At 37.6% G+C, this 24,810-nt stretch overlaps 1 pseudogene; it reads right to left on the bottom strand.

Annotated features, from left to right (window-relative positions):
* Nucleotides 1-23,563: 23,563 nt before the first annotated feature.
* On the bottom strand, nucleotides 23,564-23,682 carry LOC138443044 (5S ribosomal RNA; annotated as a pseudogene).
* Between the last annotated feature and the right edge of the window lie 1,128 nt (nucleotides 23,683-24,810).

The raw sequence follows: 24,810 nt of genomic DNA on the forward strand, positions 1-24,810 counted from the left end.
TGTGCTCTTCTAAGAATTTGTCCATTTCTTCCACGTTGTCCATTTTATTGGCATATAATTGCTGATAGTAGTCTCTTATGATCCTTTGTATTTCTGTGTTGTCTGTTGTGATCTCTCCATTTTCATTTCTAATTTTATTGATTTGATTTTTCTCTCTTTGCTTCTTGATGAGTCTGACTAATGGTTTGTCAATTTTATTTATCCTTTCAAAGAACCAGCTTTTGGCTTTGTTGATTTTTGCTATGGTCTCTTTTGTTTCTTTTGCATTTATTTCTGCCCTAATTTTTAAGATTTCTTTCCTTCTACAACTCTGGGGTTCTCCAATTCTTCCTTTTCTAGTTGCTTTAGGTGTAGAGTTAGGTTATTTATTTGACTTTTTTCTTGTTTCTTGAGGTATGCCTGTATTGCTATGAACTTTCCTCTTAGCACTGCTTTTATAGTGTCCCACAGGTTTTGGGTTGTTGTGTTTTCATTTTCATTAGTTTCTATGCACATTTTGATTTTTTTTTTAATTTCTTCTGTGATTTGTTGTTTATTCAGAAGTGTGTTGTTCAACCTCCATATGTTGGAATTTTTAATAGTTTTTCTCCTGTAATTGAGATCTAATCTTAATGCATTATGGTCAGAAAAGATGCTTGGAATGATGTCGATTTTTTTGAATTTATCACGTTTAGATTTATGGCCCAGGATGTGATCTATCCTGGAGAAGGTTCCATGAGCACTTGAGAAAAAGGTGAAATTCATTGTTTTGGGGTGAAATGTCTTATACATATCAATTAGGTCTAACTGGTCTAATGTATCATTTAAAGTTTGCGTTTCTTTATTAAGTTTCTGTTTAGTTGATCTGTCCATAGGTGTGAGTGGGGTATTAAAGTCTCCCACTATTATTGTGTTATTGTTAATTTCCCCTTTCATACTTGTTAGCATTTGTCTTACATATTGCGGTGCTCCTATATTGGGTGCATATATATTTATAATTGTTATATCTTCTTCTTGGATTGATCCTTTGATCATTATGTAGTGGCCTTCTTTGTCTCTTTTCACAGCCTTTGTTTCAAAGTCTATTTTATTGGATATGAGTATTGCCACTCCTGCTTTCTTTTGGTCTCTATTTGCGTGGTATATCTTTTTCCAGCCCTTCACTTTCAGTCTGTGTGTGTCCCTTGTTTTGAGGTGGGTCTCTTGTAAGCAGCATAGAGAGGGGTCTTGTTTTTGTATCCATTCGGCCAGTCTTTGCCTTTTGGTTGGGGCATTCAACCCATTTACATTTAAGGTAATTATTGATAAGTATGATCCCATTACCATTTACTTTATTGTTTTGGGTTCTGGTTTATACACCCTTTTTGTGTTTCCTGTCTAGAGAATATCTTTTAGAACTTGTTGGAGAGCTGGTTTGGTGGTGCTGAATTCTCTCAGCTTTTGCTTGTCTGTAAAGCTTTTGATTTCTCCTTCATATTTGAATGAGATCCTTGCTGGGTATAGTAATCTGAGCTGTAGGTTATTTTCTTTCATCACTTTAAGTATGTTTTGCCATTCCCTCCCGGCCTGAAGAGTTTCTATTGAAAGATCAGCTGTTATCCTTATGGGAATCCCCTTGTGTGTTATTTGTTGTTTTTCCCTTGCTGCTCTTAATATTTGTTCTCTGTGTTTGATCTTTGTTAATTTAATTAATATGTGTCTTGGGGTGTTTCACCTTGGGTTTATCCTATTTGGAACTCTCTGTGTTTCTTGGGCTTGGGTGATTATTTTCTTACCCATTTTAGGGAAGTTTTCAACTATTATCTCCTCAAGGATTTTCTCATGGTCTTTCTTTTTGTCTTCTTCTTCTGGGACTCCTATAATTCGAATGTTGGAGCCTTTCATATTGTCCTGGAGGTCTCTGAGATTGTCCTCATTTCTTTTAATTCGTTTTTCTGGTTTCCTCTCTGATTCATTTATTTCTCGCATTCTATCTTCTATTTCACTAATCCTATCTTCTGCCTCCGTTATTCTACTATTTGTTGCCTCCAGAGTGTTTCTGAGCTCATTTATTGCGTTATTCATTATATATTGACTCTTTGTTATTTCTTCTAGGTCCTTGTTAAACCTTTCTTGCATCTTCTCAATCCTTGTCTCTAGGCTATTTATCTGTGATTCCATTTTGATTTCAAGATTTTGGATCATTTTCACTATCAATATTTGGAATTCTTTCTCAGGTAGATTCCCTACCTCTTCCTCTTTTGTTTGGTTTGGTGGGCAACTCTCCTGTCCCTTTACCTGCTGAGTATTCCTCTGTCTCTTCATCTTGATTATATTGCTGCTTTTGGGGTGGCCTTTTTATATTCTGGTAATTTGTGGAGTTCTCTTTATTATGGAGCTTCCTCACTGTGGGTGGGGTTGTATCAGTGGCTTGTCTAGGTTTCCTGGTTAGGGAGGCTTGTGTTGGAGTTCTGGTGGGTGGAGCTGGGTTTCTTCTCTCTGGAGTGCAGTGGAGTGACCAGTAATGGGTTATGAGATGTCAGAGGTTTTGCAGTAACTTTGAGCTGCCTGTATATTGAAGCTCAGGGATGTGTTCCTGTGTTGCTGGAGAATTTGTGTGGTATGTCTTGTTCTGGAACTTGTTGGCCCTTTGGGTGGATCTTGGTTTCAGTGTAGGTATGGAGGCATTTGATGAGCTCCTATTGCTTAATGTTCCCTGAATTCAGGAGTTCTCTGATGTTTTCAGGCGTTCTCTGATGTTTTCAGGCTTTTGACTTAAGCCTCCTGCTTCTGGTTTTCAGTTTTATTTTTACAGTAGCCTCTAGACTTCTGCATCTATACAGCACTGATGATAAAACATCTAGGTTAAAGATGAAAGGTTTCTCCACATTGAGGGACACCCAGAGAGGTTCACTGTTTTTGAAGACACTTGTCTGCTTTTCTGGTTGCCTGATGGCCTCTGCCAGCCTACAGAAGTTGTTTTGTGGAGTTTACTCAGCGTTGAAATATTCTTTTGAGGAATTTGTGAGGGAGAAAGTGGTCTTCCCATCCTATTCCTCCTCCATCTTAGGACCGCCCCCTTGTAAATTTTTTAGATAATAATTTAAAAGTGTAGGTAAAAGTGAAGTAGAGAAGTGAAGTGAAGTGAAGTCGCTCAGTCGTGTCCGACTATTTGCGACCCCATGGACTGTAGCCTACCATGCTCATCCATCCATGGGATTTTCCAGGCAAGAGTACTGGAGTGGCCATTTCCTTCTCCAAAGGAATAAAATTATTTGCTTTTTCCAATTGGACAGCATCCTAAATAAGCAGGAAGAAAAGACTGCTTGATTCTATTTTTGATTAGGTATTTATATATATTATTCATATTAGAGACAATTCTGTATTAAAAAAAAAAAACACAAGACTCATGGGAAAACAATGAGTAGAATTATTTTGAAAGTATTAGTCTCTCAGTCTTGTTTGACTCTTTGCAACCCCATGAGCTATAGCCCACCAGGCTTCTCTGTCCATGGAATTCTCCAGTTAAGAATTCTGGAGGGGGTTGCCATTTCCTTTTCCAGGGAATCTTCCCAACCCAGGGATCAAATCTAGGTTTCCTGCATTGCAAGCAGATTCTTTACTGTCTGAGGCAACAAGGAAGCCCTGGGTTTCCACACGTAGTTACATTCCTCTGAAAGTCACTTCCACTAGTTTAATGCTAACAAACTCAGCTCCATGTTCCCTGTCAAGTACATCATAGGCAGTAACCTCAAAATATCCAGTATTGATTCTCCCGTTTACTTTAACCATTGTATAGTTAAAGAAAATTAGAACTGAGAAAGGGAATCTCAGGCTTTCTGACTATAAAAACCAAGCTTAAAACCTTGCCTTAGAAAAACTGGCTGTATATCAACATACACTTATTAAGTAGATAACTATGTCTTAGGAAACAAAATTAGGAAAATTAGAAGATATGAATTCAACTTAAGACCAATGGAATCTATTTTTTGCCTTCAACTAAACAATAATAACAATACTAAATTATCTAATCTTTGTAAAGAAGGACAATCTTCTTGTTTTCATTTATTTCTTTTAGAAGCTAAGTGTATCATAATGTAGTATTTTCACATTAGCTAGGTAATAACAACATGTAACCTCTGTTAACACCAGAAATTATAAAAATGGGTAGAACTGAAATAAAAACTTGTAAATGTTGATTTCTTCTGTGTATAGAATTTGCTTATACAAAATAATATAATTCTAACACATTCAGATTTCTATAAAGCCCAGAACTATGATCAAGAATCTTAGATACTTACAAAAGAAAAATTTCTAAATGTCAGCACTCTCTGTTGCAGAGTCCCTGCATTTTTGACCATTGGAAACTTCGTAAGAACATACATACTTAAAGGTGATTCATCTTTCACAAAATTTTAACATGTCTGATTAGTTTGTTTTCAAGTCAAAAGCAAATTGTACATAGGAAAAAAAAAGAGATTTGAGATCTGAAGAGTTGTTAGATCTATATTAGGTTTCCTCAGTGCATAGGATAAAGAATCTACCTGCATAACAGGAGTGCTGGGTTCCATCTCTGGGTCAGGAAGATCCCCTGGAAAAGGGAATGGCTACCCACTCCAGTATTCTTACCTGGAGAATCTCATGGAAAAAGAGCCTGAAGGGCTGCTGTCTATGGGATCACAAAGAGTTGGACATGACTAAGTGAGTAACACTTTCACTTTCTATGGATGGGTAATAGTCATGCTAAAAAAATATATTAGACAAGTATGGAATAAACTGTTCAAAGAATACACAAGTACTTCAATAATCTTAGAGCATTTAGTCTAAATCCAAGTAAACTTATATACTTTAATATCTTAATGTAATGGGAACTTCTCAGTGGTAAATAATCTGTCTTCCAACGCAGGAGATGCCAATTTGATCCATTCCTGGGTCGGGAAAATCTCTTGGAGAAGAAAATGGCAGCCCAATCCAATATTCTTGTCTGGTAAATACCGTGGACAGAGGAGCCTGCAGGGCTACAGTCCATAGCATTGAAAAGAGTCAGACAAGACTGAGCAATTGAGCACACATGCACATGCACTTAATGGAAAAGTCAGTCCTATGACATTTTAAAATAAATTATGGTGTTAATGGGGCGTTTATATGACTGATATCACTTTTAATCAATTTTTATTGAAGTATAGTTGATTTGAATCACATTTAATATGTCTCCTTTACATTTAAGATGGCTAGCAATGTGAAATATATTTTCATCAAAGCTTGACTTTTAAGAATCTCTTAAATTATGTACATTTGTTGATCCCTGGAGAAAGTTGAATTCATTAAAAACTAACTTATGTAGAAGAATAAATGGATTGATGTTGGTCAATTAAAACATTTCCAAGTAGTGTAATTATTATTCTTTAAAATTCAAATTGATAATAGCCTTGGAAAAAATGAGTCTGTATTTCCACACATTCTTACTTTTATGTGGTGCTTTTTATTGCTTTGTAAAATACAGATTTTCATCTGGCATCACTTTTCTCCCATATGAAGGAATTCCTCTAACTTGTACTTTAAAGATATTTGTTCCACTGACTTCTGGCATGCATTTTATCTAATGAAAAGTCGGGTCTCCTTTTAATCTATTATTATTTTTTTAATCCACTGTGTCTCTTTTCTATGGTGTCATGTGTGAGGGCAGAGGTTATTTGGGGAATCATACCTTCATCTGAATTTTATTGGAAACTTAAAATGATGTAAAAACCCAAATTTTAATAAAAATAGCAGCCAATATCTCAGAATTCAAAATAATACATTTGTTAACTTATCTTGCTATGTTGTTGTTTAGTTGCTAAATCATGTCTGACTCTTTTGCAACCCCATGGATGGTAGCCCACTAGGCTCCTCTGCCCATGGAATTTCCCAAACAAGAATACTGGAATGAGTTTCCATTTTGTTCTCCGGAAGACCTTCCTGGCCCAGGGATTGGACCTGAATCTCCTGCATTGCCGGCAGTTTCTTTAATGGTGCCAAACATATAGTTCTAGGTTTCCCATCAACTTCAAATAAACAGCTGGGCTCAGATCATCTCCCTAAAGTACAGTGTAATATGACAAGCAGACATTATCGAACACTCATTGACAATGCCATGGTAGGCACAAAAATGGCCCTCTAGAAACGTGCACATGCAAATTCCCAGACCATAGGAGTATGTTACCTTACGCTGCAAAGGAGACTTCAGTTTGCAGATCAAATTAAATTTTCTAAGAAATAGAGAGAATCCAGAATTATGCAGATCTGTCCAATAAGGTCAGAAAAATGTGATAGAAGACTCAATCTGCTGGTGCTGGACTTGAAGAAAGAAAGAGCCACGAGGCAAGGAATACAGATGGATTCCAGAAACAAGAAGGACCGCAAAAGAATCTCTTAGAATTAATGGATAAACAGGAAGAATAATCCACTGGGAAAGAGAAAGCTGGCAAACTTCAAGCTCCTTCCCACATACCTTGCCTTGTGCATGTCTTCCATTTGGCTTTTCCTGAGTTATATTATTTTGTAAAACAAACTGGTATAATTCAATTTAGTCACTCAGTCATGTTCGACTTTACAGTCTCATGGACTGCAGCAAGCCAGGCTTCCCTGTCCATGACCAACTCCTGGAGCTTGCTTAAATTCATATCCATGGAGTCGGTGATGCCATCCAACCATCTCATCCTCTGTTCTCCTTCTCCTCCTGCCTTTAGTCTTTCCAATGAGTCAGTTCTTCGTATAAGGTGGACAAAGTATTGGAACTTCAGCTTTAGCATCAGCCCTTCCAATGAATATTCAGGACTCATTTCCTTTAACATTGACTGCTTTGATCTCCTTGCAGTCTAAGGGACTCTCAAGAGTCTTCTCCAACACCACAAACTGATTATCTAGTAAGTAACCCATTTCTCTGAGTTCTCTGAAAAAATTAACTGAATCTGAAAAAAAATGCTTATTCAGTTGGATAGAAGCATGGATGAGAACCTGGATTTACAATTGGTGTATGAAGTGGGAATTTTGTGGAATTTAGCCCTTAACCTGTAGGATGTGATGTTATCTCCAAGTAGATAGTGTTAGAATCAAGTTAAATGCTTGGTGACTTTGAAAAAAAGAAAAAGAAAAAAACACAAATAAGAGCATAGAAAAATTAAAAGAACAAATACTTGGAGCTAAAACACTATTGTAGATTAGATGGAGATCAGTTACAAACAAGGTTGTTTGAAGCAATATAAATCATTAAGGAGATGCAAATTGATATACAGTTGTTTGATATAGACATATTTTCAGCAATCTTTGCTAACAGGACTGTTCTTCTTTATATTTATAGTTATATATAAATATATCACTCTGTATTCGGATTGATATCCAGAACACTGCAGACAGGAAAAAAAAAAAAAAAAAAAACTTTTGAAGACTTATTGTGCATACTGCTTATGTGCTTTGAAAGAACATTAAATCCTCTCTCAGTTCAGTTCAGTCACTCAGTCATGTCCGACTCTTTGCGACCACATGGACTGCATCACACCAGGCTTTCCTGTCCATCACCAACTCCCAGAGCCTACTCAAATTCTTGCACATTGAGCCAGTGATGCCATCCAAATATCTCACCCTCTATCATTCCCTTCTCCTCCCACCTTCAATCTTTCCCAGCATGAGGGTCTTTTCCAATGAGTCAATTTTTTGCATCAGGTGGCCAGTTCAGTTCAGTCGCTCAGTCGTGTCTGACTCTTTGCGACCCCATGAATTGCAGCACACCAGGCCTCCCTGTCCATCACCATCTCCCGGAGTTCACTCAGACTCACATCCATCGAGTCCGTGATGCCATCCAGCCATCTCATCCTGGGTCGTCCCCTTCTCCTCCTGCCACCAATCTCTCCCAGCATCAGAGTCTTTTCCAATGAGTCAATTCTTCGCATGAGGTGTCCAAAGTATTGGAGCTTCAGCTTTAGCATCATTCCTTCCAAAGAAATCCCAGGGTTGATCTCCTACAGAATGGACTGGTTGGATCTCCTTGCAGTCCAAGGAACCCTCAAGAGTCTTCTCCAACACCACAGTTCAAAAGCATCAATTCTTTGGCGCTCAGCCTTCTTCACAGTCCAGCTCTCACATCCATACATGACCACAGGAAAAACCATAGCCTTGACTAGACGGACCTTAGTCGGTAAAGTAATGTCTCTGCTTTTGAATATACTATCTAGGTTGGTCATAACTTGGCCAAAGTATGGGAATTTCAGCCTCAGGATCAGTCCTTCCAATGAATAATTGGGACTGATTTCCTTTAGGATTGACTGATTTGATCTCCTTTCAGTCCATGGGATTCTCAAGAGTCTTCTCCAACACCACAGTTCAAAAGCATTAATTCTTCAGCACTCAGCTTTCTTTACAGTCCAACTCTCACATTCATACATGACTACTGGAGAAAGCGTAGCTTTGACTAGATGGATCTTTGTTAGTAAAGTAATGTCTCTGCTTTTTAACATACTGTCTAAGTTGGTCATAACTTTTCTTCCAAGGAGGAAATGTCTTTTAAATTCATGTCTGCAGTCACCATCTGCAGTGATTTTGGAGCCCTCCCAAATAAAGTCTCACTGTTTCCATTGTTTCCCCATCTATTTGCCATGAAGTGATGGGACTGGATGACATGGTCATAGTTGCAGTTGACAAGTAATTGGACCATTTTCTTCCCCATTAAAAAAACAATGAGATTTGAGAAAACTAGAAAATATTTCTAAAATTTTAGAAAAAAAATTCAAGTGCTTTCAGCCAGTACCCATAAAAAAAAGAAATACTCTGCTTTGTATTTTTGTGACCTCAATATGCTATTTTTATGATTTACTATGATGTGATTTCAAGGCATGTAAAACCCATAAAAACACCCTAAATATTCACTCCAATCATTAACACACACACACACACACACACACACACACACACATTACAGTGAAGCAAGAGGTTGCCTATAAACCAAAGGAGTATTTGCTCAACTTATTATTCATTTTATTTTTCAGTATCCCGATTTATAGTTCTTGTGACATACTGGCAGAAAGTATTTATTCTTTTACATATCGCTTTATTTAACAAAACACAGTATTTTGATGACTAAAAACAATTTTTAAATGTCAGGGTTTATTCTAGACCAATTATACTTCCTATAGGACTATTTTTTTCTTTTTCATGTCATTATACATTTTGTTAGCTGCCAGCACTTTTAAGAGTCAAGTGGTCTATCATGTCTCTTTTCATTTACCCAATAGTTCATCACTTTAGGCTGGGCATCATTTATTTATAAAAGAAAAAATCATATCCTGAGGCACTACACCACAAGAAGCTTTAAAGTTTAAATGATGAAAATGGTAAGAAAAAGAGGAGACACATAGCCATTGAAAGAGAATTTTCATTACATGAATGTATTAAACTGTTATATTTTCAAGCCTCTTTGATATCCACCATTTACCAACCACATTATCAATATGAAAATTTTATTTAGTGACTACCAATTGACTATTTTTTAACATGTTATGCATGAAATTTTAAAGAAAAAATTTAAAATTTTCAGTATACATTTTATAATCAAATGTAAATCCTTTAACAAGAGAAGAATACAGACTCTTCTTTATAATATCATGTATGGAGGGGTACTGTGTTGTTCATAACACTAGCCTAATCAATATGGAAAATATTTCTTCCTATATTCATAGCATATTCCTTTTTGAATGAATATCAAATCAATATGCTTTATATAAAACAATCTTAAATTTTTAAAAAGTCAATGAAATAGTAAGTGAAGAAGTATTTGGAGTCAGACAACATTAAATAGCTATCACAACAGTCATTCATTCATTCAATCAACTACTGAGCTTTATTGAAATTCCTTTTTTTTTTTTTCATCTGAACAAATTTCCTCCTCTAAAAAAATATATTGTGACTGTTCTATATGCTTGGGATATGGAATAAAAAGGTAAAGGTTTTGCTTCATGGGTTTTCTATCCCAGCTGTGGGGGAAATTGTATAGAGTAGGTAGATCGCCAAGTAGGTAGATAATTAAATACACAGATGGATATAGAGACAGTTTTTCCCATATGGTAAATAAACTGTGAAAGGGGGAAGAGTAATATTTAGGGAAGTCAAGTAAAGCTTCTCCAAGGAGAAACTGATGTAGGCTGGAAAAATGAGGACCAAGTAGGCACAAAAACTATGGAAAAAGAGTTTTCAAGATGCAGGGAGCAGGGAGTAAGATCTTTGAGGCAGAAATATGCTCTCTGTGGTAATTAGACAAAAAAGAGGAAAAAAAATTGGCAGTTGAGCTCATACCTGTTCAGTGTTTACATTTAATCTCAAGTGTAGTTTGAGAGTTATTAACAGAGTCATCCTAATATGAGAGTTTCTTTGAGAGTATTAAATTATACATGTAAACAGGTATCTGAAATACTGGTTTTCAATAAGTTTTTGACACTCTTTTATTCTTCAAGAATTAATGTTTAAAGATTTTTGCCCAGGCAGTTTGGAATTACAAGAAGAACACTGTATGCACCAAAGACATACAAATTTGTGTTTGACTACTTTCTCAGACAGAAACTGGGCTTTCTATGTGGTGCAGTGGTTAAGAATCTGCCTGTCAATGCAGGAGCTGCAAAAGACACTAGTTTGAACACAGGGTTAGGAAGATCCCCTGGAGAAGGGAATGGCACCCAGTACAGTATTCTTGCCAGGAGAACTTCATGGACAGAGGAACCTGGCAGGCTATAGTCCATAGGGTCACCAAGAGTTGGACACAACTGAGCATGCATATGCGCACGCGTGCGTGCACACACACACACACACACACTGACATCTACTAAGAATGATGTGATTGTTAGCCTCAGTTCAGTTCAGTCGTTCAGCCGTGTTCCACTCTTTGCAACCCCATGAATTGCAGCACGCCGGGCCTCCCTGTCCATCACTAACTCCCGGAGTTCACTCAGACTCATGTCCATCGAGACCGTGATGCCATCCAGCCATCTCATCCTCTGTCGTCCCCTTCTCCTCCTGCCTCCAATCCCTCTCAGCATCAATCTTTTCCAATGAGTCAATTCTTCTCATGAGGTGGCCAAAGTACTGGAGTTTCAGCTTTAGCATCATTCCTTCCAAAGAAATCCCAGGGCTGATCTCCTTCAGAATGGACTGGCTGGATCTCCTTGCAGGCCAAGGGACTCTCGAGTCTTCTCCAACACCGCAGTTCAAAAGCATCGATTCTTCGGTGCTTAGTTTTCTTCACAGTCCAACTCTCACATCCACACATGGCCACAGGAAAAACCATAGCCTTGACTAGAAGGACGTTAGTCAGCAGTAATGTCTCTGCTTTTGAATATGCTATCTAGGTTGGTCATAACTTTCCTTCCAAGGGAGCAAGTGTCTTTTAATTTCATGGCTGCAGGAAACATCTGCAGTGATTTTGGAGCCCAAAAGAATAAAATCAGGCACTGTTTTCACTGTTCCCCAATCTGTTTGCCATGAAATGATAGGACTGGATGCCATGATCTTCGTTTTCTGAATGTTGAGCTTTAAGCCAACATTTTCACTCTCCTTTTTCACTATCATCAAGAGGTTCTTTAGTTCTTCTTCACTTTCTGCCATAAGGATGGTGTCATCTGCACATCTGAGGCTATTGATATTTCTCCTGACAATGTTGATTCCAGTTTGTGCTTCATCCAGTCCAGCATTTCTCATGATATACTCTGCATATAAGTTAAATAAGCAGGGTGACAATATACAGTCTTGATGTACTCTTTTTCCTATTTGGAACCAGTTTTTTGTTCCATGTCCAGTTCTAATTGTTGCTTCCTGATCAACATACAGATTTCTCAAGAGGCAGCTCAGGTGGTCTGGTATTTCCATCTCTTTCAGAATTTTGCACAGTTTATTGTGATCCACACAGTTAAAGCCTTTGGTATAGTCAATAAAGCAGAAATAGATGTGATTTGTTTTGTTTTGTTTTGTTTTCTGGAACTCTCTTGCTTTTTTGATGATCCGGAGGATTTTGGCAATTTGATCTCTGGTTCCTTGTCTTTTCTAAACTCAGGTTATTAGGCTATGCCTTTTCTACTCTTGGGAGGGAGATGGAGTAAGTAAATTTTATCTTATATTTTATGGTAATTTAATAAGTGAAGAGCATTGAATTTTTCCATACATCCTATATTAGAGCTGTTTGTAGCCAAGAAAGAGATTCAGGTTTGCCTACTTAAGGAGGTGCATTCACTGATGACAGAACCACAGAACAGAAGGGGACTGAATAACTGAATGACAGCTTGGAGGGGAATAGCTAGGAGAGCCTTCTAATATGTACTCACTTTGCAAACATAAGCCATTATCTTTAAAGTCTGTAATATTTGATGGCATATTTGTGACAACATTTTTCTCAACTGTTGATAAAAATGTAAAATTCTAACTTCCAGGAAGGTAGGTACAGTTCATATTCATTTTATTTTTGTATCCAGAGTGTCTTCCATGATTCCTGGTACACTGCATGATAAATTTACAATTCACCTGGTAGAACAAATAGATGAATGTCCTAAAAGTGTACATTTGATAAATAAATATCACCCTAAATAATTTGTGTTCATTTCAGATTTATGTTCAGGTATAACCTAGTTTATTCCTTGCAAATGAACATATGATGATAAAACCAAACACATATAGCTTCCTTTTACATTATTAGCTTCCTACTACTGTACCAATTTGCTGCAAAACATTACTATAAAACTTGCAGCTTACAAAACATAAATTTACTGTTTTAAATTACTGTAGATCAGAAGACTGGCATGAGTCTTGCTGGGCAAAAATCAAGGTGTCAACAGGGTTCATTTCTTTCCAAAAACTCTTGAGAAGTTTTCTTTGACCTTTTCTGGATCCTGCCAGCATTCTTTGACTCATGGCTCCCTTCAGTTCAATTCAGTTCAGTCTTTCAGTCATGTCCAGCTTTTTGTAACCTGATGGACTGCAGCACGCCAGGCTTCCTTGTCCATCACCAACTTCTGGAGCTTACTCAGACTCATGTTCATTGAGTTGATGATGCCATCCAATCATCTCATCCTGTGTCATCCCCTTCTCATGCCTTCAATCTTTCCCAGCATCAGGATCTTTTCAAATGAGTCAGCTCTTTGCATCAGGTGGCCAAAGTATTGGAGTTTCAGCTTCAGCATCAGTCCTTCCCATGAATATTCAAGACTGATGCCTCCCTTCCTCTATCTTCAAAACCTGCAATAGTGAATTCAGTTCTTACATCATAGTAATCTGACCTACACTTCTACCTCCCTCATCTACTTTTAAGTATTCTTGAACTACACAGGGCCTACTAACATAATCCAATATAATTTCCTTATTTTTAAGTCAGCTAATTAGAAAAGTTAATTCCATCTGTAAATTTAGTTTCCCTTTCCCATGTTAGATAACTTACTCATAAATTCTAGGGATTCAGATACGGATATATTTAAGAGGCTATTATTTTGTCTAACATAGTTTTTTTTTTCTTTTTTCTGTATTTTTTTTTAATTATCAAAGATTATAACTGTACAATGTTGAGATATACAGAACAATACACAATTATTGGAGGACAATTGCTTTACAATATTGTGTTAGTCTCTGCCACACAACACTATGAATCATCCACAGGTATACAAATGTCCCCTTCCTCCTGAGTCCCCTGCCATCTCCCTCCTGAAAGCACTCTTTAGATTGTCACAAAACACTGGGTTGAACTCCCTGTTTTACACAGAAAATTCTCACTTGCTATCTATTTTACACATGGTAATGTATATGTTTCCATGCTCTTCTCTCAATTCGTCCCACTCTCTCTGCAGCCATAAAATTAAAAGATGCTTGCTCCTTGGAAGGAGAGTTATGACCAAGCTAGCTCAGTTCAGTTCAGTTGTTCAGACATGTCTGACTCTTTGTGACCCCATGAACTGCAGCATGAACAATCCTCCCTGTACTCACCAACTCCCAGAGTTTACTCAAATTCATGTCCATTGAGTCAGTGATGCCATCCAACCATCTCATCCTCTGTCACCCCCTTCTCCTCCTACCCTCAATCTTTCCCAGCATCAGGGTCTTTTTAAATAAGTCACCTCTTCACATCAGGTAGCCAAGGTATTGGAGTTTCAAAATGAGTTCTTCCAAAGAAGACCCAGGACTGATCTCCTTTAGGATGGACTGGTTGGATCTCCTTGCAGTCCAAGGTACTCTCTAGAGTCTTCTCCAACACCACAGTTCAAAAACATTAATTCTTCGGCACTCAGCTTTCTTTGTAGTCCAACTCTCACATCCATCCACGACTACTGGGAAAATCATAGCCTTGACTAGATGGACCTTTGTTGGCAAAGTAAGTCTCTGCTTTTTAATATGCTGTCTAGGTTGGTGAAGGAGATCCAACCAGTCCATCTAGTGTTCATTGGAAGGACTGATGTTGAAGCTGTAACTCCAATACTTTGGCCACCTGATATGAAGAGCTGACTCATGTGAAAAGATCCTAATGCTGGGAAAGATTGATGGCAGGAGGAGAAGACAGTGACAGAGGATGATATGGTTGGATGGCATCACCAACTCAAAGGACACAAATTTAAACAAACTCTGGAGTTGGTGAAGGACAGAGAAGCCTAGCATGCTTCAGTCCATGCGGTTACCAAGAGATGTACACAACTTAAGGACTGAGCAGCAACAACAAATATCGGTGGCACAGTGTTAAATAATCCACCCGCTAAAGCAGGAGGAGAAAGAAATATGAGTTGAAACTCTGGGTTGGGAAGATACCCTGGAGGAGGAAATGACAACCCACTCTAGTATTCTTGCCTGGAAAATTCCATGAACATAGAAGCCAGTCCATGGGGGTCTCAAACGACTGGACACAACTGAGCACGCGTGCATCAGGCACCAGCAGTCTACTATATTTAACGAAATTCATAAAATGTCATAATCAAGCATTCTCATAGGAAGCCACAGATTTCTGCAGGACACATCAATCTAATCTTATCAATTTCCATTCTTGAACAGACTGAAAAAGTGAAGGAGATAAAAATGTAAGTTCGGCTGCAAATTCATTTGAACCTATTTGGAATTAGTCTGTATTATGCAGGATCAATGTAGTTAATGAATTTTCCTTCTGTTATTTCTTATCTTACCTATCTACTACATACGCATGTCCTTAAAACAGCTGAAATAATCTTTTGCTGGAGACTGTAGTGTGCTTTTGTAATTCAGGGGATGATTTTGAGATATTTTCAGTTTCTATTGTAACAGTCTAGAAGTGTCTGGAGTGACATCAGATTTCGCATTCATCCTTGTTCACTCAGAAATCCATTTAGCTTGGGGCAAATGGGACATATTCTTTCACATTGCTGACACTATTGAAGAGCCAAATGAAAGATCCTACAGCTTTTGTTCTTTAGTTCCCCAAATCCCTTGTTTAGATCCTTGGCTTCCCCTGCCTCCATTGGAAAAAGGATGGTTGCATTAAAAGAAAAAAAATTTAAAAAATGACCTCAGATTTCCTATCACTAGCACTTCCTGATGCAAATCGCTTGGATTTGCAAGCTGAAATCTATCATGTTTTTTGTTTATCCTTTTCAGCACTTTTAACATTTTCTTTTCTAAACAAGCAAAACCAAAATGTAGCTAATACTTTGTTTTCTATCCATTGGTAAATTGAAGCTTTCAGTGACAAGAAAAAAAAAATGAGTATACCTCAGAACTCTATTTTCCTCTCTTTTAACCACTTCTAATTTAAGTTCCAACTACCTAATATTTGTAATACTTGGCATCATGTTCCTTTTGATCATGACCACGCTCATCTAACTATCTCTTTCAATGCAGTTATTAAGACCACAAATTTAAGGCTATATCAATAATTTCAACTGAAGAGTGCTTTTATCTTATCCTCTTAAGGATTCAATGCTATCCTTGTTGACATTCAAGGTCTAAAGAAATAACAGAGGTGTAAACCAATTGAAAGTGAAATAAGAGTTAAATATTAACCGAGTAAAGCTTCCAGAGAGCTTTCAGACAGGAATTCTTCAAAGGACAAACAACCTCCAAGTAAGTAAGACCACAATAATAAGAATGGGAAAATGTCATCTGACTTCTGGTTGCAGTCTCCTACTCCAAGTAAAGCAGATTCCCAAGGTCAAATCTAGAGAAAAACAACATTTGAGCTCACTGGCCAGATTCTCCACTGGAAAGGAAAGGTTCAAGCTTATTGCTGGCAGAAACATGGGGAGAATGCAAAATAATCAGTGCCAAGGGCAAAGAATAAGATACAAGGTAGAAAATGAGCATCATAACCATATCAATAATAGGGCCTACCAAAACTCACCTAACTGAAAAAACAGATTTTGAAAGAATGTTGAGACGACAGATTCACAGAACTGTATGTATGCATACTAAGTTACTTCAGTCATATCTAGTCTTTGCGACCTTATGGACTGCAGCCTGCCAGACTCCTATGTCTATGAGATTCTCCAGGGAGGAATACTGCAGTGGGTTTCCATGCCACCCTCCGGGAAATCTTTCTGGCTCAGGGATCTAACCTTAAATCTCCTGCATTGGCTTGCAGGTTCTTTACCACTAACACCACCTGGGAAGCCCACTGAACTCTATAAACTTCATGATTTCCAGTTCATGTTTGTTTTGGTTCTTGGATTCCTCTGAGGAAGAGTTCAAAACAAAAACTTTTAAAAACTCATCTGAATTATCCCTTTTGAATTATCTTATTCCATACATTCTACTTTGTTTCTAATTTTTCAGCTTTTGACAAGTTGGAAACTGTCTTAATCTATTAGACTTTTGGCCTACAATAGATTAAGGCATTGATCTTTTGTCTATATAAACTGGCTAATACAGTCATTACTTAAGCTTCAAGAGACTATAGGGTCCTCAAGAAAAATGTGATGTAATGTTTTGGAAAATAATACAAAGCTTATAAAAATGATGGTTGCCACTCTTTTCCCCAAGTGCTTTAAAATATTACTAACATAAATGCACTCTTTCCAGTGGAATTTGGACACAGCCACAATTCATACACTACCACAGTTTGTACATTGGCACTGGGCTTGAAATCTTTGGCTTGTATCTGAATCTGTTAAAAGCATGACTGTGTCATCTTAAGGTATTAGCAGGCTCTTCTCCCTATCTTCTGGGAAGATCAATTATGTAGCAAATCTACAAGTACAGACTACAGCCTAGTTCCTCAGTCTCTCAATTTTTTTTTCTAAACTTATTCCCATGTATTAAATTCCTTTCTGTTTAAATATTTAAATCAGTTGTGCTGAGTATCACAGGGCATTAACAAAGGCCCCACTGAGAGAATTACTTGTGATCAAAGACTGTGCTGATGTATGAGATAGGAAGAAGATGGAAGGGTAAGGACTAAGATCCTGAGGTAAGAGCACACATCACATATTCAGCACCCAACAAAGAGTCTGAGGAACCAGAGCACATTGAGAAAAAAAAAAAAAGACTTATAAAGGAGATGAATGATATTGTTCATAGAGAAGAATGTAATTATTGACAAGCTGTAAGTTCTTCTCTACTTTAATTATAGATTTAATGCAACCTTAATCAAAATCCTAGCAAGTTATTTTATGGATATCAACAAACTGGTTCAAAAGTTTAATATAAAGAGGCAAAAGTTCCAATATTGAAGGAAAAGAATAAAGATGGAGAGCTAATGCTACCTCACTTTAAGATGGACCATAAAGTTACTGTGATTGAGATAGTATGATATTAGTGAAAGAGAAAGCAAATAGAGCAGTGGAACAGAATAGACAGCCTAGAATAGACCCCCATCAATTTATTCCACTGGTCTTTGACAAACACCATATGAAGCAAAGATAGTCTTCAATAAATGTAACCACTGGACATGAACATACAAATTAAAAAAAAAAAAAATTAAACGCAGACTTTCTACTCTTCACAAAAATTGGCTCAAAATGGACCTAAATGTAAAATGCAACAGAATAAGATAACAAAGGGCAAAACCAGCATACGCTTGGGTATGGTGATGACATTTTAGATAGACCACATTTCGTAGACTAATCCATGAAAAAATTCATTGATAAGCTAGACTTTATTAAAATCAAAAACTGCTCTGAGAAAAACACTGTAAAGAAAATGAAAAGACAGGCACAGATTGGGAGAAAATATTTGCAGACACAACTGAAAATGAATGATTAGCCAACATATACAAAGGACTTTTAAAACTCAATAAGAAAATACATGACCCAATTAAAAAATGGACCAAAAACCTTGAAAGATGGCTCATCAAAGGAGATACACAGGTGGGAAATAAATATATGAAAAGATGTCCCACATCATATTTCATCAGAGAAATGCAAATTGAATTGAGGCACCACTACACACCTATTCAGTTCAGTTCAGTTCAGTCGCTCAGTCGTGTCCGACTCTTTGTGACCCTAGGAATCATGGCACACCAGGCCTCCCTGTCCATCACCAACTCCCAGAGTTCACTCAAACTCATGTCCATCAAGTCGGTGATGCCATCCAGCCATCTCATCCTCTGTCGTCCTCTGCTCCTCCTGTCCCTAATCCCTCCCAGCATCGGGATCTTTTCCAATGAGTCAACTGTTCGCATGAGGTGGCCAAAATATTGGAGTTTCAGCTTCAGCATCAGTCCTTCCAATGAACACCCAGGACTGATCTCCTTTAGGACGGACTGGTTGGATCTCCTTGCAGTCCAAGGGACTCTCAAGAGTCTTCTCCAACACCACAGTTCAAAAGCATCAATTCTTCAGTATTCAGCTTTCTTCACAGTCCAAATCTCATATCCATTCATGACTACTGGAAAAACCATAGCCTTGACTAGATGGACCTTTGTTGGCAAAGTAATGTCTCTGCTTTTCAATATGCTGTCTAAGTTGGTCATAATTTTCTTTCCAAGGAGTAAGCATCTTTTAATTTCATGGCTGCAATCACCATCTGCAGTCATTTTGGAGCCCCCCAAAATAAAGTCTGACACTGTTTCCACTGTTTCCCCATCTATCTCCCATGAAGTGATGGGACCAGATGCCATGATCTTTGTTTTCTGAATGTTGAGCTTAACACCAACTTTTTCACTCTCCTCTTTCACTACACACCTATTAGAATAGCAAAATCTGGGACACTGACAACACCAAATGTTGATGATATGTGGAGCAACAAGAACTCTCATTCATTGTTAGTGAGAATACAAAATGGTACAGCCACTCTGAAAGGCAGTTTCTTAAAAAGTAAAACATACTCCTACCATGCAATCCAGCAATCATACTCCTTGATATTTATCCAAATGAGCTAAAAATTCATGTTCAAAATTTGCACATGGCTATTTATAGCAATTTTATTAATAATTACCAAAAATTGGAAACAACCTAAATATGCCTCAGGAGATTAATAAACTGTGATAAAATCAGATAATGGGATAGTATTCAATGATAAAAACTATTATATCATTAGAAGGAAATATATGTATACTACTAAGTGAAATATATCTATGTGAGAAGAATAAAAATTTTAATTCAAACCATGTGACATCTGGAAAAAACAAAACTGGGAAAGACAGTAAAAAAGTAGAAAAGTCAGTAAAAACCTGAGGTTGCCACAGTTTGGAGCTTGAGACCTGAATAGGGAGGATACAGAGAGTTTTTAGGGAAATTAAAATACTCTGTGTAATACTATACTACATGCCATTATACATTTGTTGAAATACATTGAATATACAACAATGAGTAAAACCTAAGCTAAACTTTGGATTTTGAATGATTATGATATGTCCATATAGGTTCATCAATTGTAATATATATAACTGATGTGGGATGTTGATATTGTCAGAGTCAGCTGGAGGCATGGAGTACACTAAAAATGTCTGTAACTTTCCCTTAAATTTGCTACTTAAGACCTCTCAAAGACACAATAATAGTTTTTGCTTTTACCTGAGTGAAATGGTAAGCCATTAAAAGGATTTAAGCACAGAAATACTGTGACCTTTTACATTAATAGGAATGTCCCAATATCATTGCTGTGATGAGGATAGACTAGTAAAAGATAAACTTGAGAGTAGGCGACTAGTATGAAAGCTATTGCATGTGTGCATGCTAAGTAGCTTCAATCATGTCCTACTCTTTGTGACCTTATGAGCTGTAGCCCCCAGGCTCCTCTGCCCATGGGGATTCTCCAGGCAAGAATATCAGAGTATGTTGCCATGACCTCCTCCAGGGGGATCTTACCTACCCAGGGACTGAACTCGCATCTCTTATATCTCCAGCATAGGTAGATATGTCCTTTACCAGTAGTGTCACCTGGGAAGCTCACAAAAGTCATTATTGTCATCCAAATGAAAAGCAAAAATGGCTTGGGTCCAAGTGATGACAATGGGTTAGTGAGAAGCAAAAGTGTTCTGAGTGGGCTTCCCATGGGGCTCAGTGGTAAATATTCTGTCTACCAATGCCTGAGATGTGGGTTTGATCCCTGGGTCAGGAAGATCCACTGGAGAAGGAAGTGACAACACTCCAGAATTCTTGTGTGAAAAATCTCATGGAGAGAGGAGCCTGGCAGGTTATATTCCATGGTTCACAAAAGAGCCAGACACAACTTAGTGACTAAACAACAACAATAAACAGATTCTGAACAAAACATTGATGGGATTAAGAGCTGTGAAACTAAGTCAAAGTAGGCTCCAAAATTTGAGCTTGAGTAGTTGGAAGGATGGATGCTCCCATCTACTGATATGGGGAACAATATATACAAATGAGGGTTATGGGAACAGATCCGAGAAGCAGCACACTATATATACACTCTGGCACCTACTTGCGGCAAACATTGATTACAAGCTGTATGAGCTTGGGTGATTTATTCAACTTTGTATCTCAATTTCTTCATTTATAATAGCAAATACTTCATAGGGGTAAGTCAACTAATATACGTAAAATCATTGCAGTGTATTTTTGGTATCTAGTAAACATTATATGCATGGGAACTATCATTGCTATCAAGTGCCAGGCTTTGGGTGTTTAAATTTGAGATATTTATTACACATATATTAGAGATATTTAATAGGAAATTGGATAATCAAATTTAGAATCCATGAGAAAGGTCAATGACAGAGCTCTAAATTTGAGAATCAATAATTAGAGGTAACAAAAGTGAAAATTTCTACCTTTAAAGAAATATAACTTAGTACATGCTGAACTTTCACAAATACCATCTAGTCATATATTTATTGGAGAAGGAAATGGCACCCCACTCCAGTATTCGTGCCTAGAGAATTCCATGGACAGAGGAGCCTAACAGGTTACAGTCCCTGGGGTCACAAAGAGTCAAACATGACTGAGCTACTATCATTCACTCACTCACATATTTTTATAGACGTGGAAACTTGTTGTATAGTACAGTGAGCTCAGCTCAGTGTTCTGCAAGGACCTAGATGGGTGGAATGGGGGATGGGAAGGAGGTCCAAGATGGAGCAGATATATGTATACATATAGCTTAATTCCTTGTAGCACAGTCAGTAAGGAATCTGCCTGCAATGCAGGAGACATGAGTTTGATTCCTTGGTCAAAAATATTCCCTGGAGAAGGAAATGGCAACCCACTCCAGTATTCTTGCATGGAGAATCCCATATATGGAGGAGCCTGGCAGGCTTTAGTTCATGGGGTGGCACAGAGTTGGAAAAGATGGAGTGACTAAACCACCACCTTAGTTGACTGACTTCACTGTACAGCAAAAACTAACACAACATTGTAAAGCAATTGTACCCTGTTAAAAAAAAAAGAAAAAAAAGCATGAATCTGGATGAAATAACCAAAGAAATAATGATTTGTAGAAAGACAAGTGGTTCAAATACAGATTCTCATAGCACTACAATGTCAATTCATTTAAGAAGAAACTGAATGAAGATCATTTACCAATAAAATAGAAAAAAAAAAGAAACAAAAAAGTGAAGCATACTGGAAGCCACATGAAGAAAACATTTCAAGGATGAGAGCATGATCACCTACGCAAGTAGGGCTGAAAGTCAAATAAGATAAAGGTCATTTTGTATCATTAAATAGATCAGGTTTCGTTGAATATATGAAGATGAAACCTAGCTGGCACAAGTTCAAGAGAAAATGAGAGAAGATAAAATGGAGACAATCACTTTAAAGAATTTTGTCATAAAAAGAGAAAAAAGAGATAGGATGATAAGCTCATTGGGGACTTGGTGCCAAGAGAGAAGTTCTATTTTGTGTTATTTTGTTTAACAAAGGAGAAATTATACTATATTTTCTTGTGTCTAAAATATAAGCAGGAGAAGATGAAGACAATAATTTTTATAAGCTGAATCCAAGATGAGTGATTTAGGATGTGCTTTAGTTCACCGAAGGCAGAATTAGCACTAGTTAAGAAAATGAATGGTGTACTACTGACCATAAAAGGGTCAGGAATGCAGCTGAGTTGTTAGGTGTGTCCTAGTAACACTGGCAAGAGTTCTTCTGCATGTTTCAGTGAATTATGACGCCAATTTACTACATGTGAGAAAGGATGAGGAAGTATAGGAAGTCTGAATGAAGACTGGACATCATGAAGGAGTCCACTGGGAATGTGTGAAAGAAAAAGGCAGGGAAATCCAGTATTATCACTGAACATCCCACTGCTGTTAGTGATTCACTATTTAGCTGAGCCTGGTCAGTGTGTCTGTGCTTTTTTTTTTTTTTTCCTCCAAATATCTGCATCTCCACAGCTGAAGATGCATAATAGGAAAGAGTTTGATTTGACCAGGATTATACTTTGATATGACCAGGATTATGACTAAGCAAAAAATGTCAAAAACAAGATGGGAACAAAAAACTGAGTGAGCACTCACAGGAATTATTTAATATGAAATCCATGGAAGGCAAAGCTAGAGAGGACATAATATGGTTAAAAAGTGGTTACATCAATTGATGTGATATTTTTGAGCAGAGGATTATGAATTGAGGTTCTGAGAGAGTGAGATAAACTATAGGAGATAGTGTCAGAAATATAAGGCTTGAAGTTGAGATATCACTTTTATGAATAATCACCAGGCTTATGGTACAGCATGGGAATGAGTGAGTAAACTGGGATAGAGGACAAAATATAAAGAGAGGAGGAGATTCTGGGACTAGAGATGGAGACGTTGATTACTGAAGAAATGGTATTGGTGAGGGAGCTTCCCAGGTGGCGCTGATGGTAAAGAACCCATCTACCAATGCAGGAGGCATAAGAGATGTAGGTTCGATCCCTGAGTCTAGAAGATCCCCTGGAGGAGGGCATGGCAACCCACTCCAGAATTCTTGCCTGGAGAATCAATGGACAGAGGAGCCTGGCAGACTACAATTCATAGGATTCCAAGGAGTCAGACAGGACTGAAGTGACCATGTATACATGGTATTGGAGAGGAAACATGGTTGAGCCAGGAGATAAAATCTTAAAAGAGTTAGGTAGATTACCCTAGGATTTAAAAGATGACAGATAAGGGAGAGGGAAGTAGATAGTTTGTAACATGAGATTAAAAGGCGTGGGAACATAAGAAGAATGGAAGGAAGGTTTTTGTTGTTGTTGTGGAAGTCTCCAAAGCCTATAACACCCACTATTTCCATGCAGTCTCCCATCCAAGTACTAACCAGGCCCGATCTTGCTTAGTTTCTGAGATCAGATGAGATCGAGTGCATTCAGGGTGGCATGGCCACAGACCCAAAGGGCGCAGGTAGTTTGTAAAAGAAGTGGCCCTTGCGCTAAAATGTCCTCTTATTCCAGTGCTGTAAAAGTTTCAGTTTGTTCCTTTACTATCATAAATTAATCTGAATGGCTCATTTATTTGTTTGTTCTATAATTAATCCTTAAAATGAACAAATGCCTTTCAGTAGAAATTATTATATAATAGTAGTCATATAATTGCAAAACTACAGCCTTGGCTTAATCTGCCCCTATAATTATAAAATAAAATGACATAGCACTAGCAAACCTATTTAAAGAATTAAAACTATGGAATCATGCATGGCAAGGAAAGAAAGAATAAAATATGAAGATTTCATGCTAAATGATGTGAAACTTTCTGCTCCATGCTTACCTAAAGCTCTAGCAGAGTGAAAATATGCTTCCTCCTTTAAGGAGAGACCCTGGGACTGAAGCCATCATTTTTCCTGTAACTGACAGATCCTGCCTTACTTACAGTAATTGAGGTATCGGGATGAACTCACCCTATGAGCACAGTAGAACTGCTTGAGAGACTGCACATCATGGAATCTTGAAGAGAGTCAATTGGTCTTTGTATCTCAGGAAGCATCACAGATACCCAGTTTCCCAAGATAGAAACTTCAGAGCTAACCTTGACTCCAGAAGTCTCTCCCGTCTCACACATCCACTTATTCACTTACTAATCCTTCTTCATAAATAGCTCTTGAATCTGGTTTTCCTCTCCATTTCCACTGCCAGTGCCCTAGTTCAGTCCTTCATTATCTCCTCCCAGGAACTTTTCACCAGTCTGCTTTATAAGAAGGTATGTCTCTTCCACAAGTTTTTTTCTTTCTGTCAGTCCATACTCTACACTACTATACAGTTAATGTTTCAGAAAATTACTTTGGAGCACACTAATGTCTGTTTTCTTTCAACTAATGCTGAAATATTCAGGGTGGTATAAGTGAGGGTAATTATTGAATATGCATTATGTTTCCTGAATTCAATTTTAAGCATCTCAATGGAGGGCTTACTTCATTTTTTTCCCCCAGTTTGCTTACTGTGTTCAGTGCAATGGTGAATGCAATTAAATAGATGCTTAATGCAGAGCTGGATGATTAATTGCTTTATTCTAGGCAGGATTTC

This window comes from Ovis canadensis, chromosome 6 (assembly GCF_042477335.2).
Source record: "Ovis canadensis isolate MfBH-ARS-UI-01 breed Bighorn chromosome 6, ARS-UI_OviCan_v2, whole genome shotgun sequence".
NCBI lineage: Eukaryota > Metazoa > Chordata > Mammalia > Artiodactyla > Bovidae > Ovis > Ovis canadensis.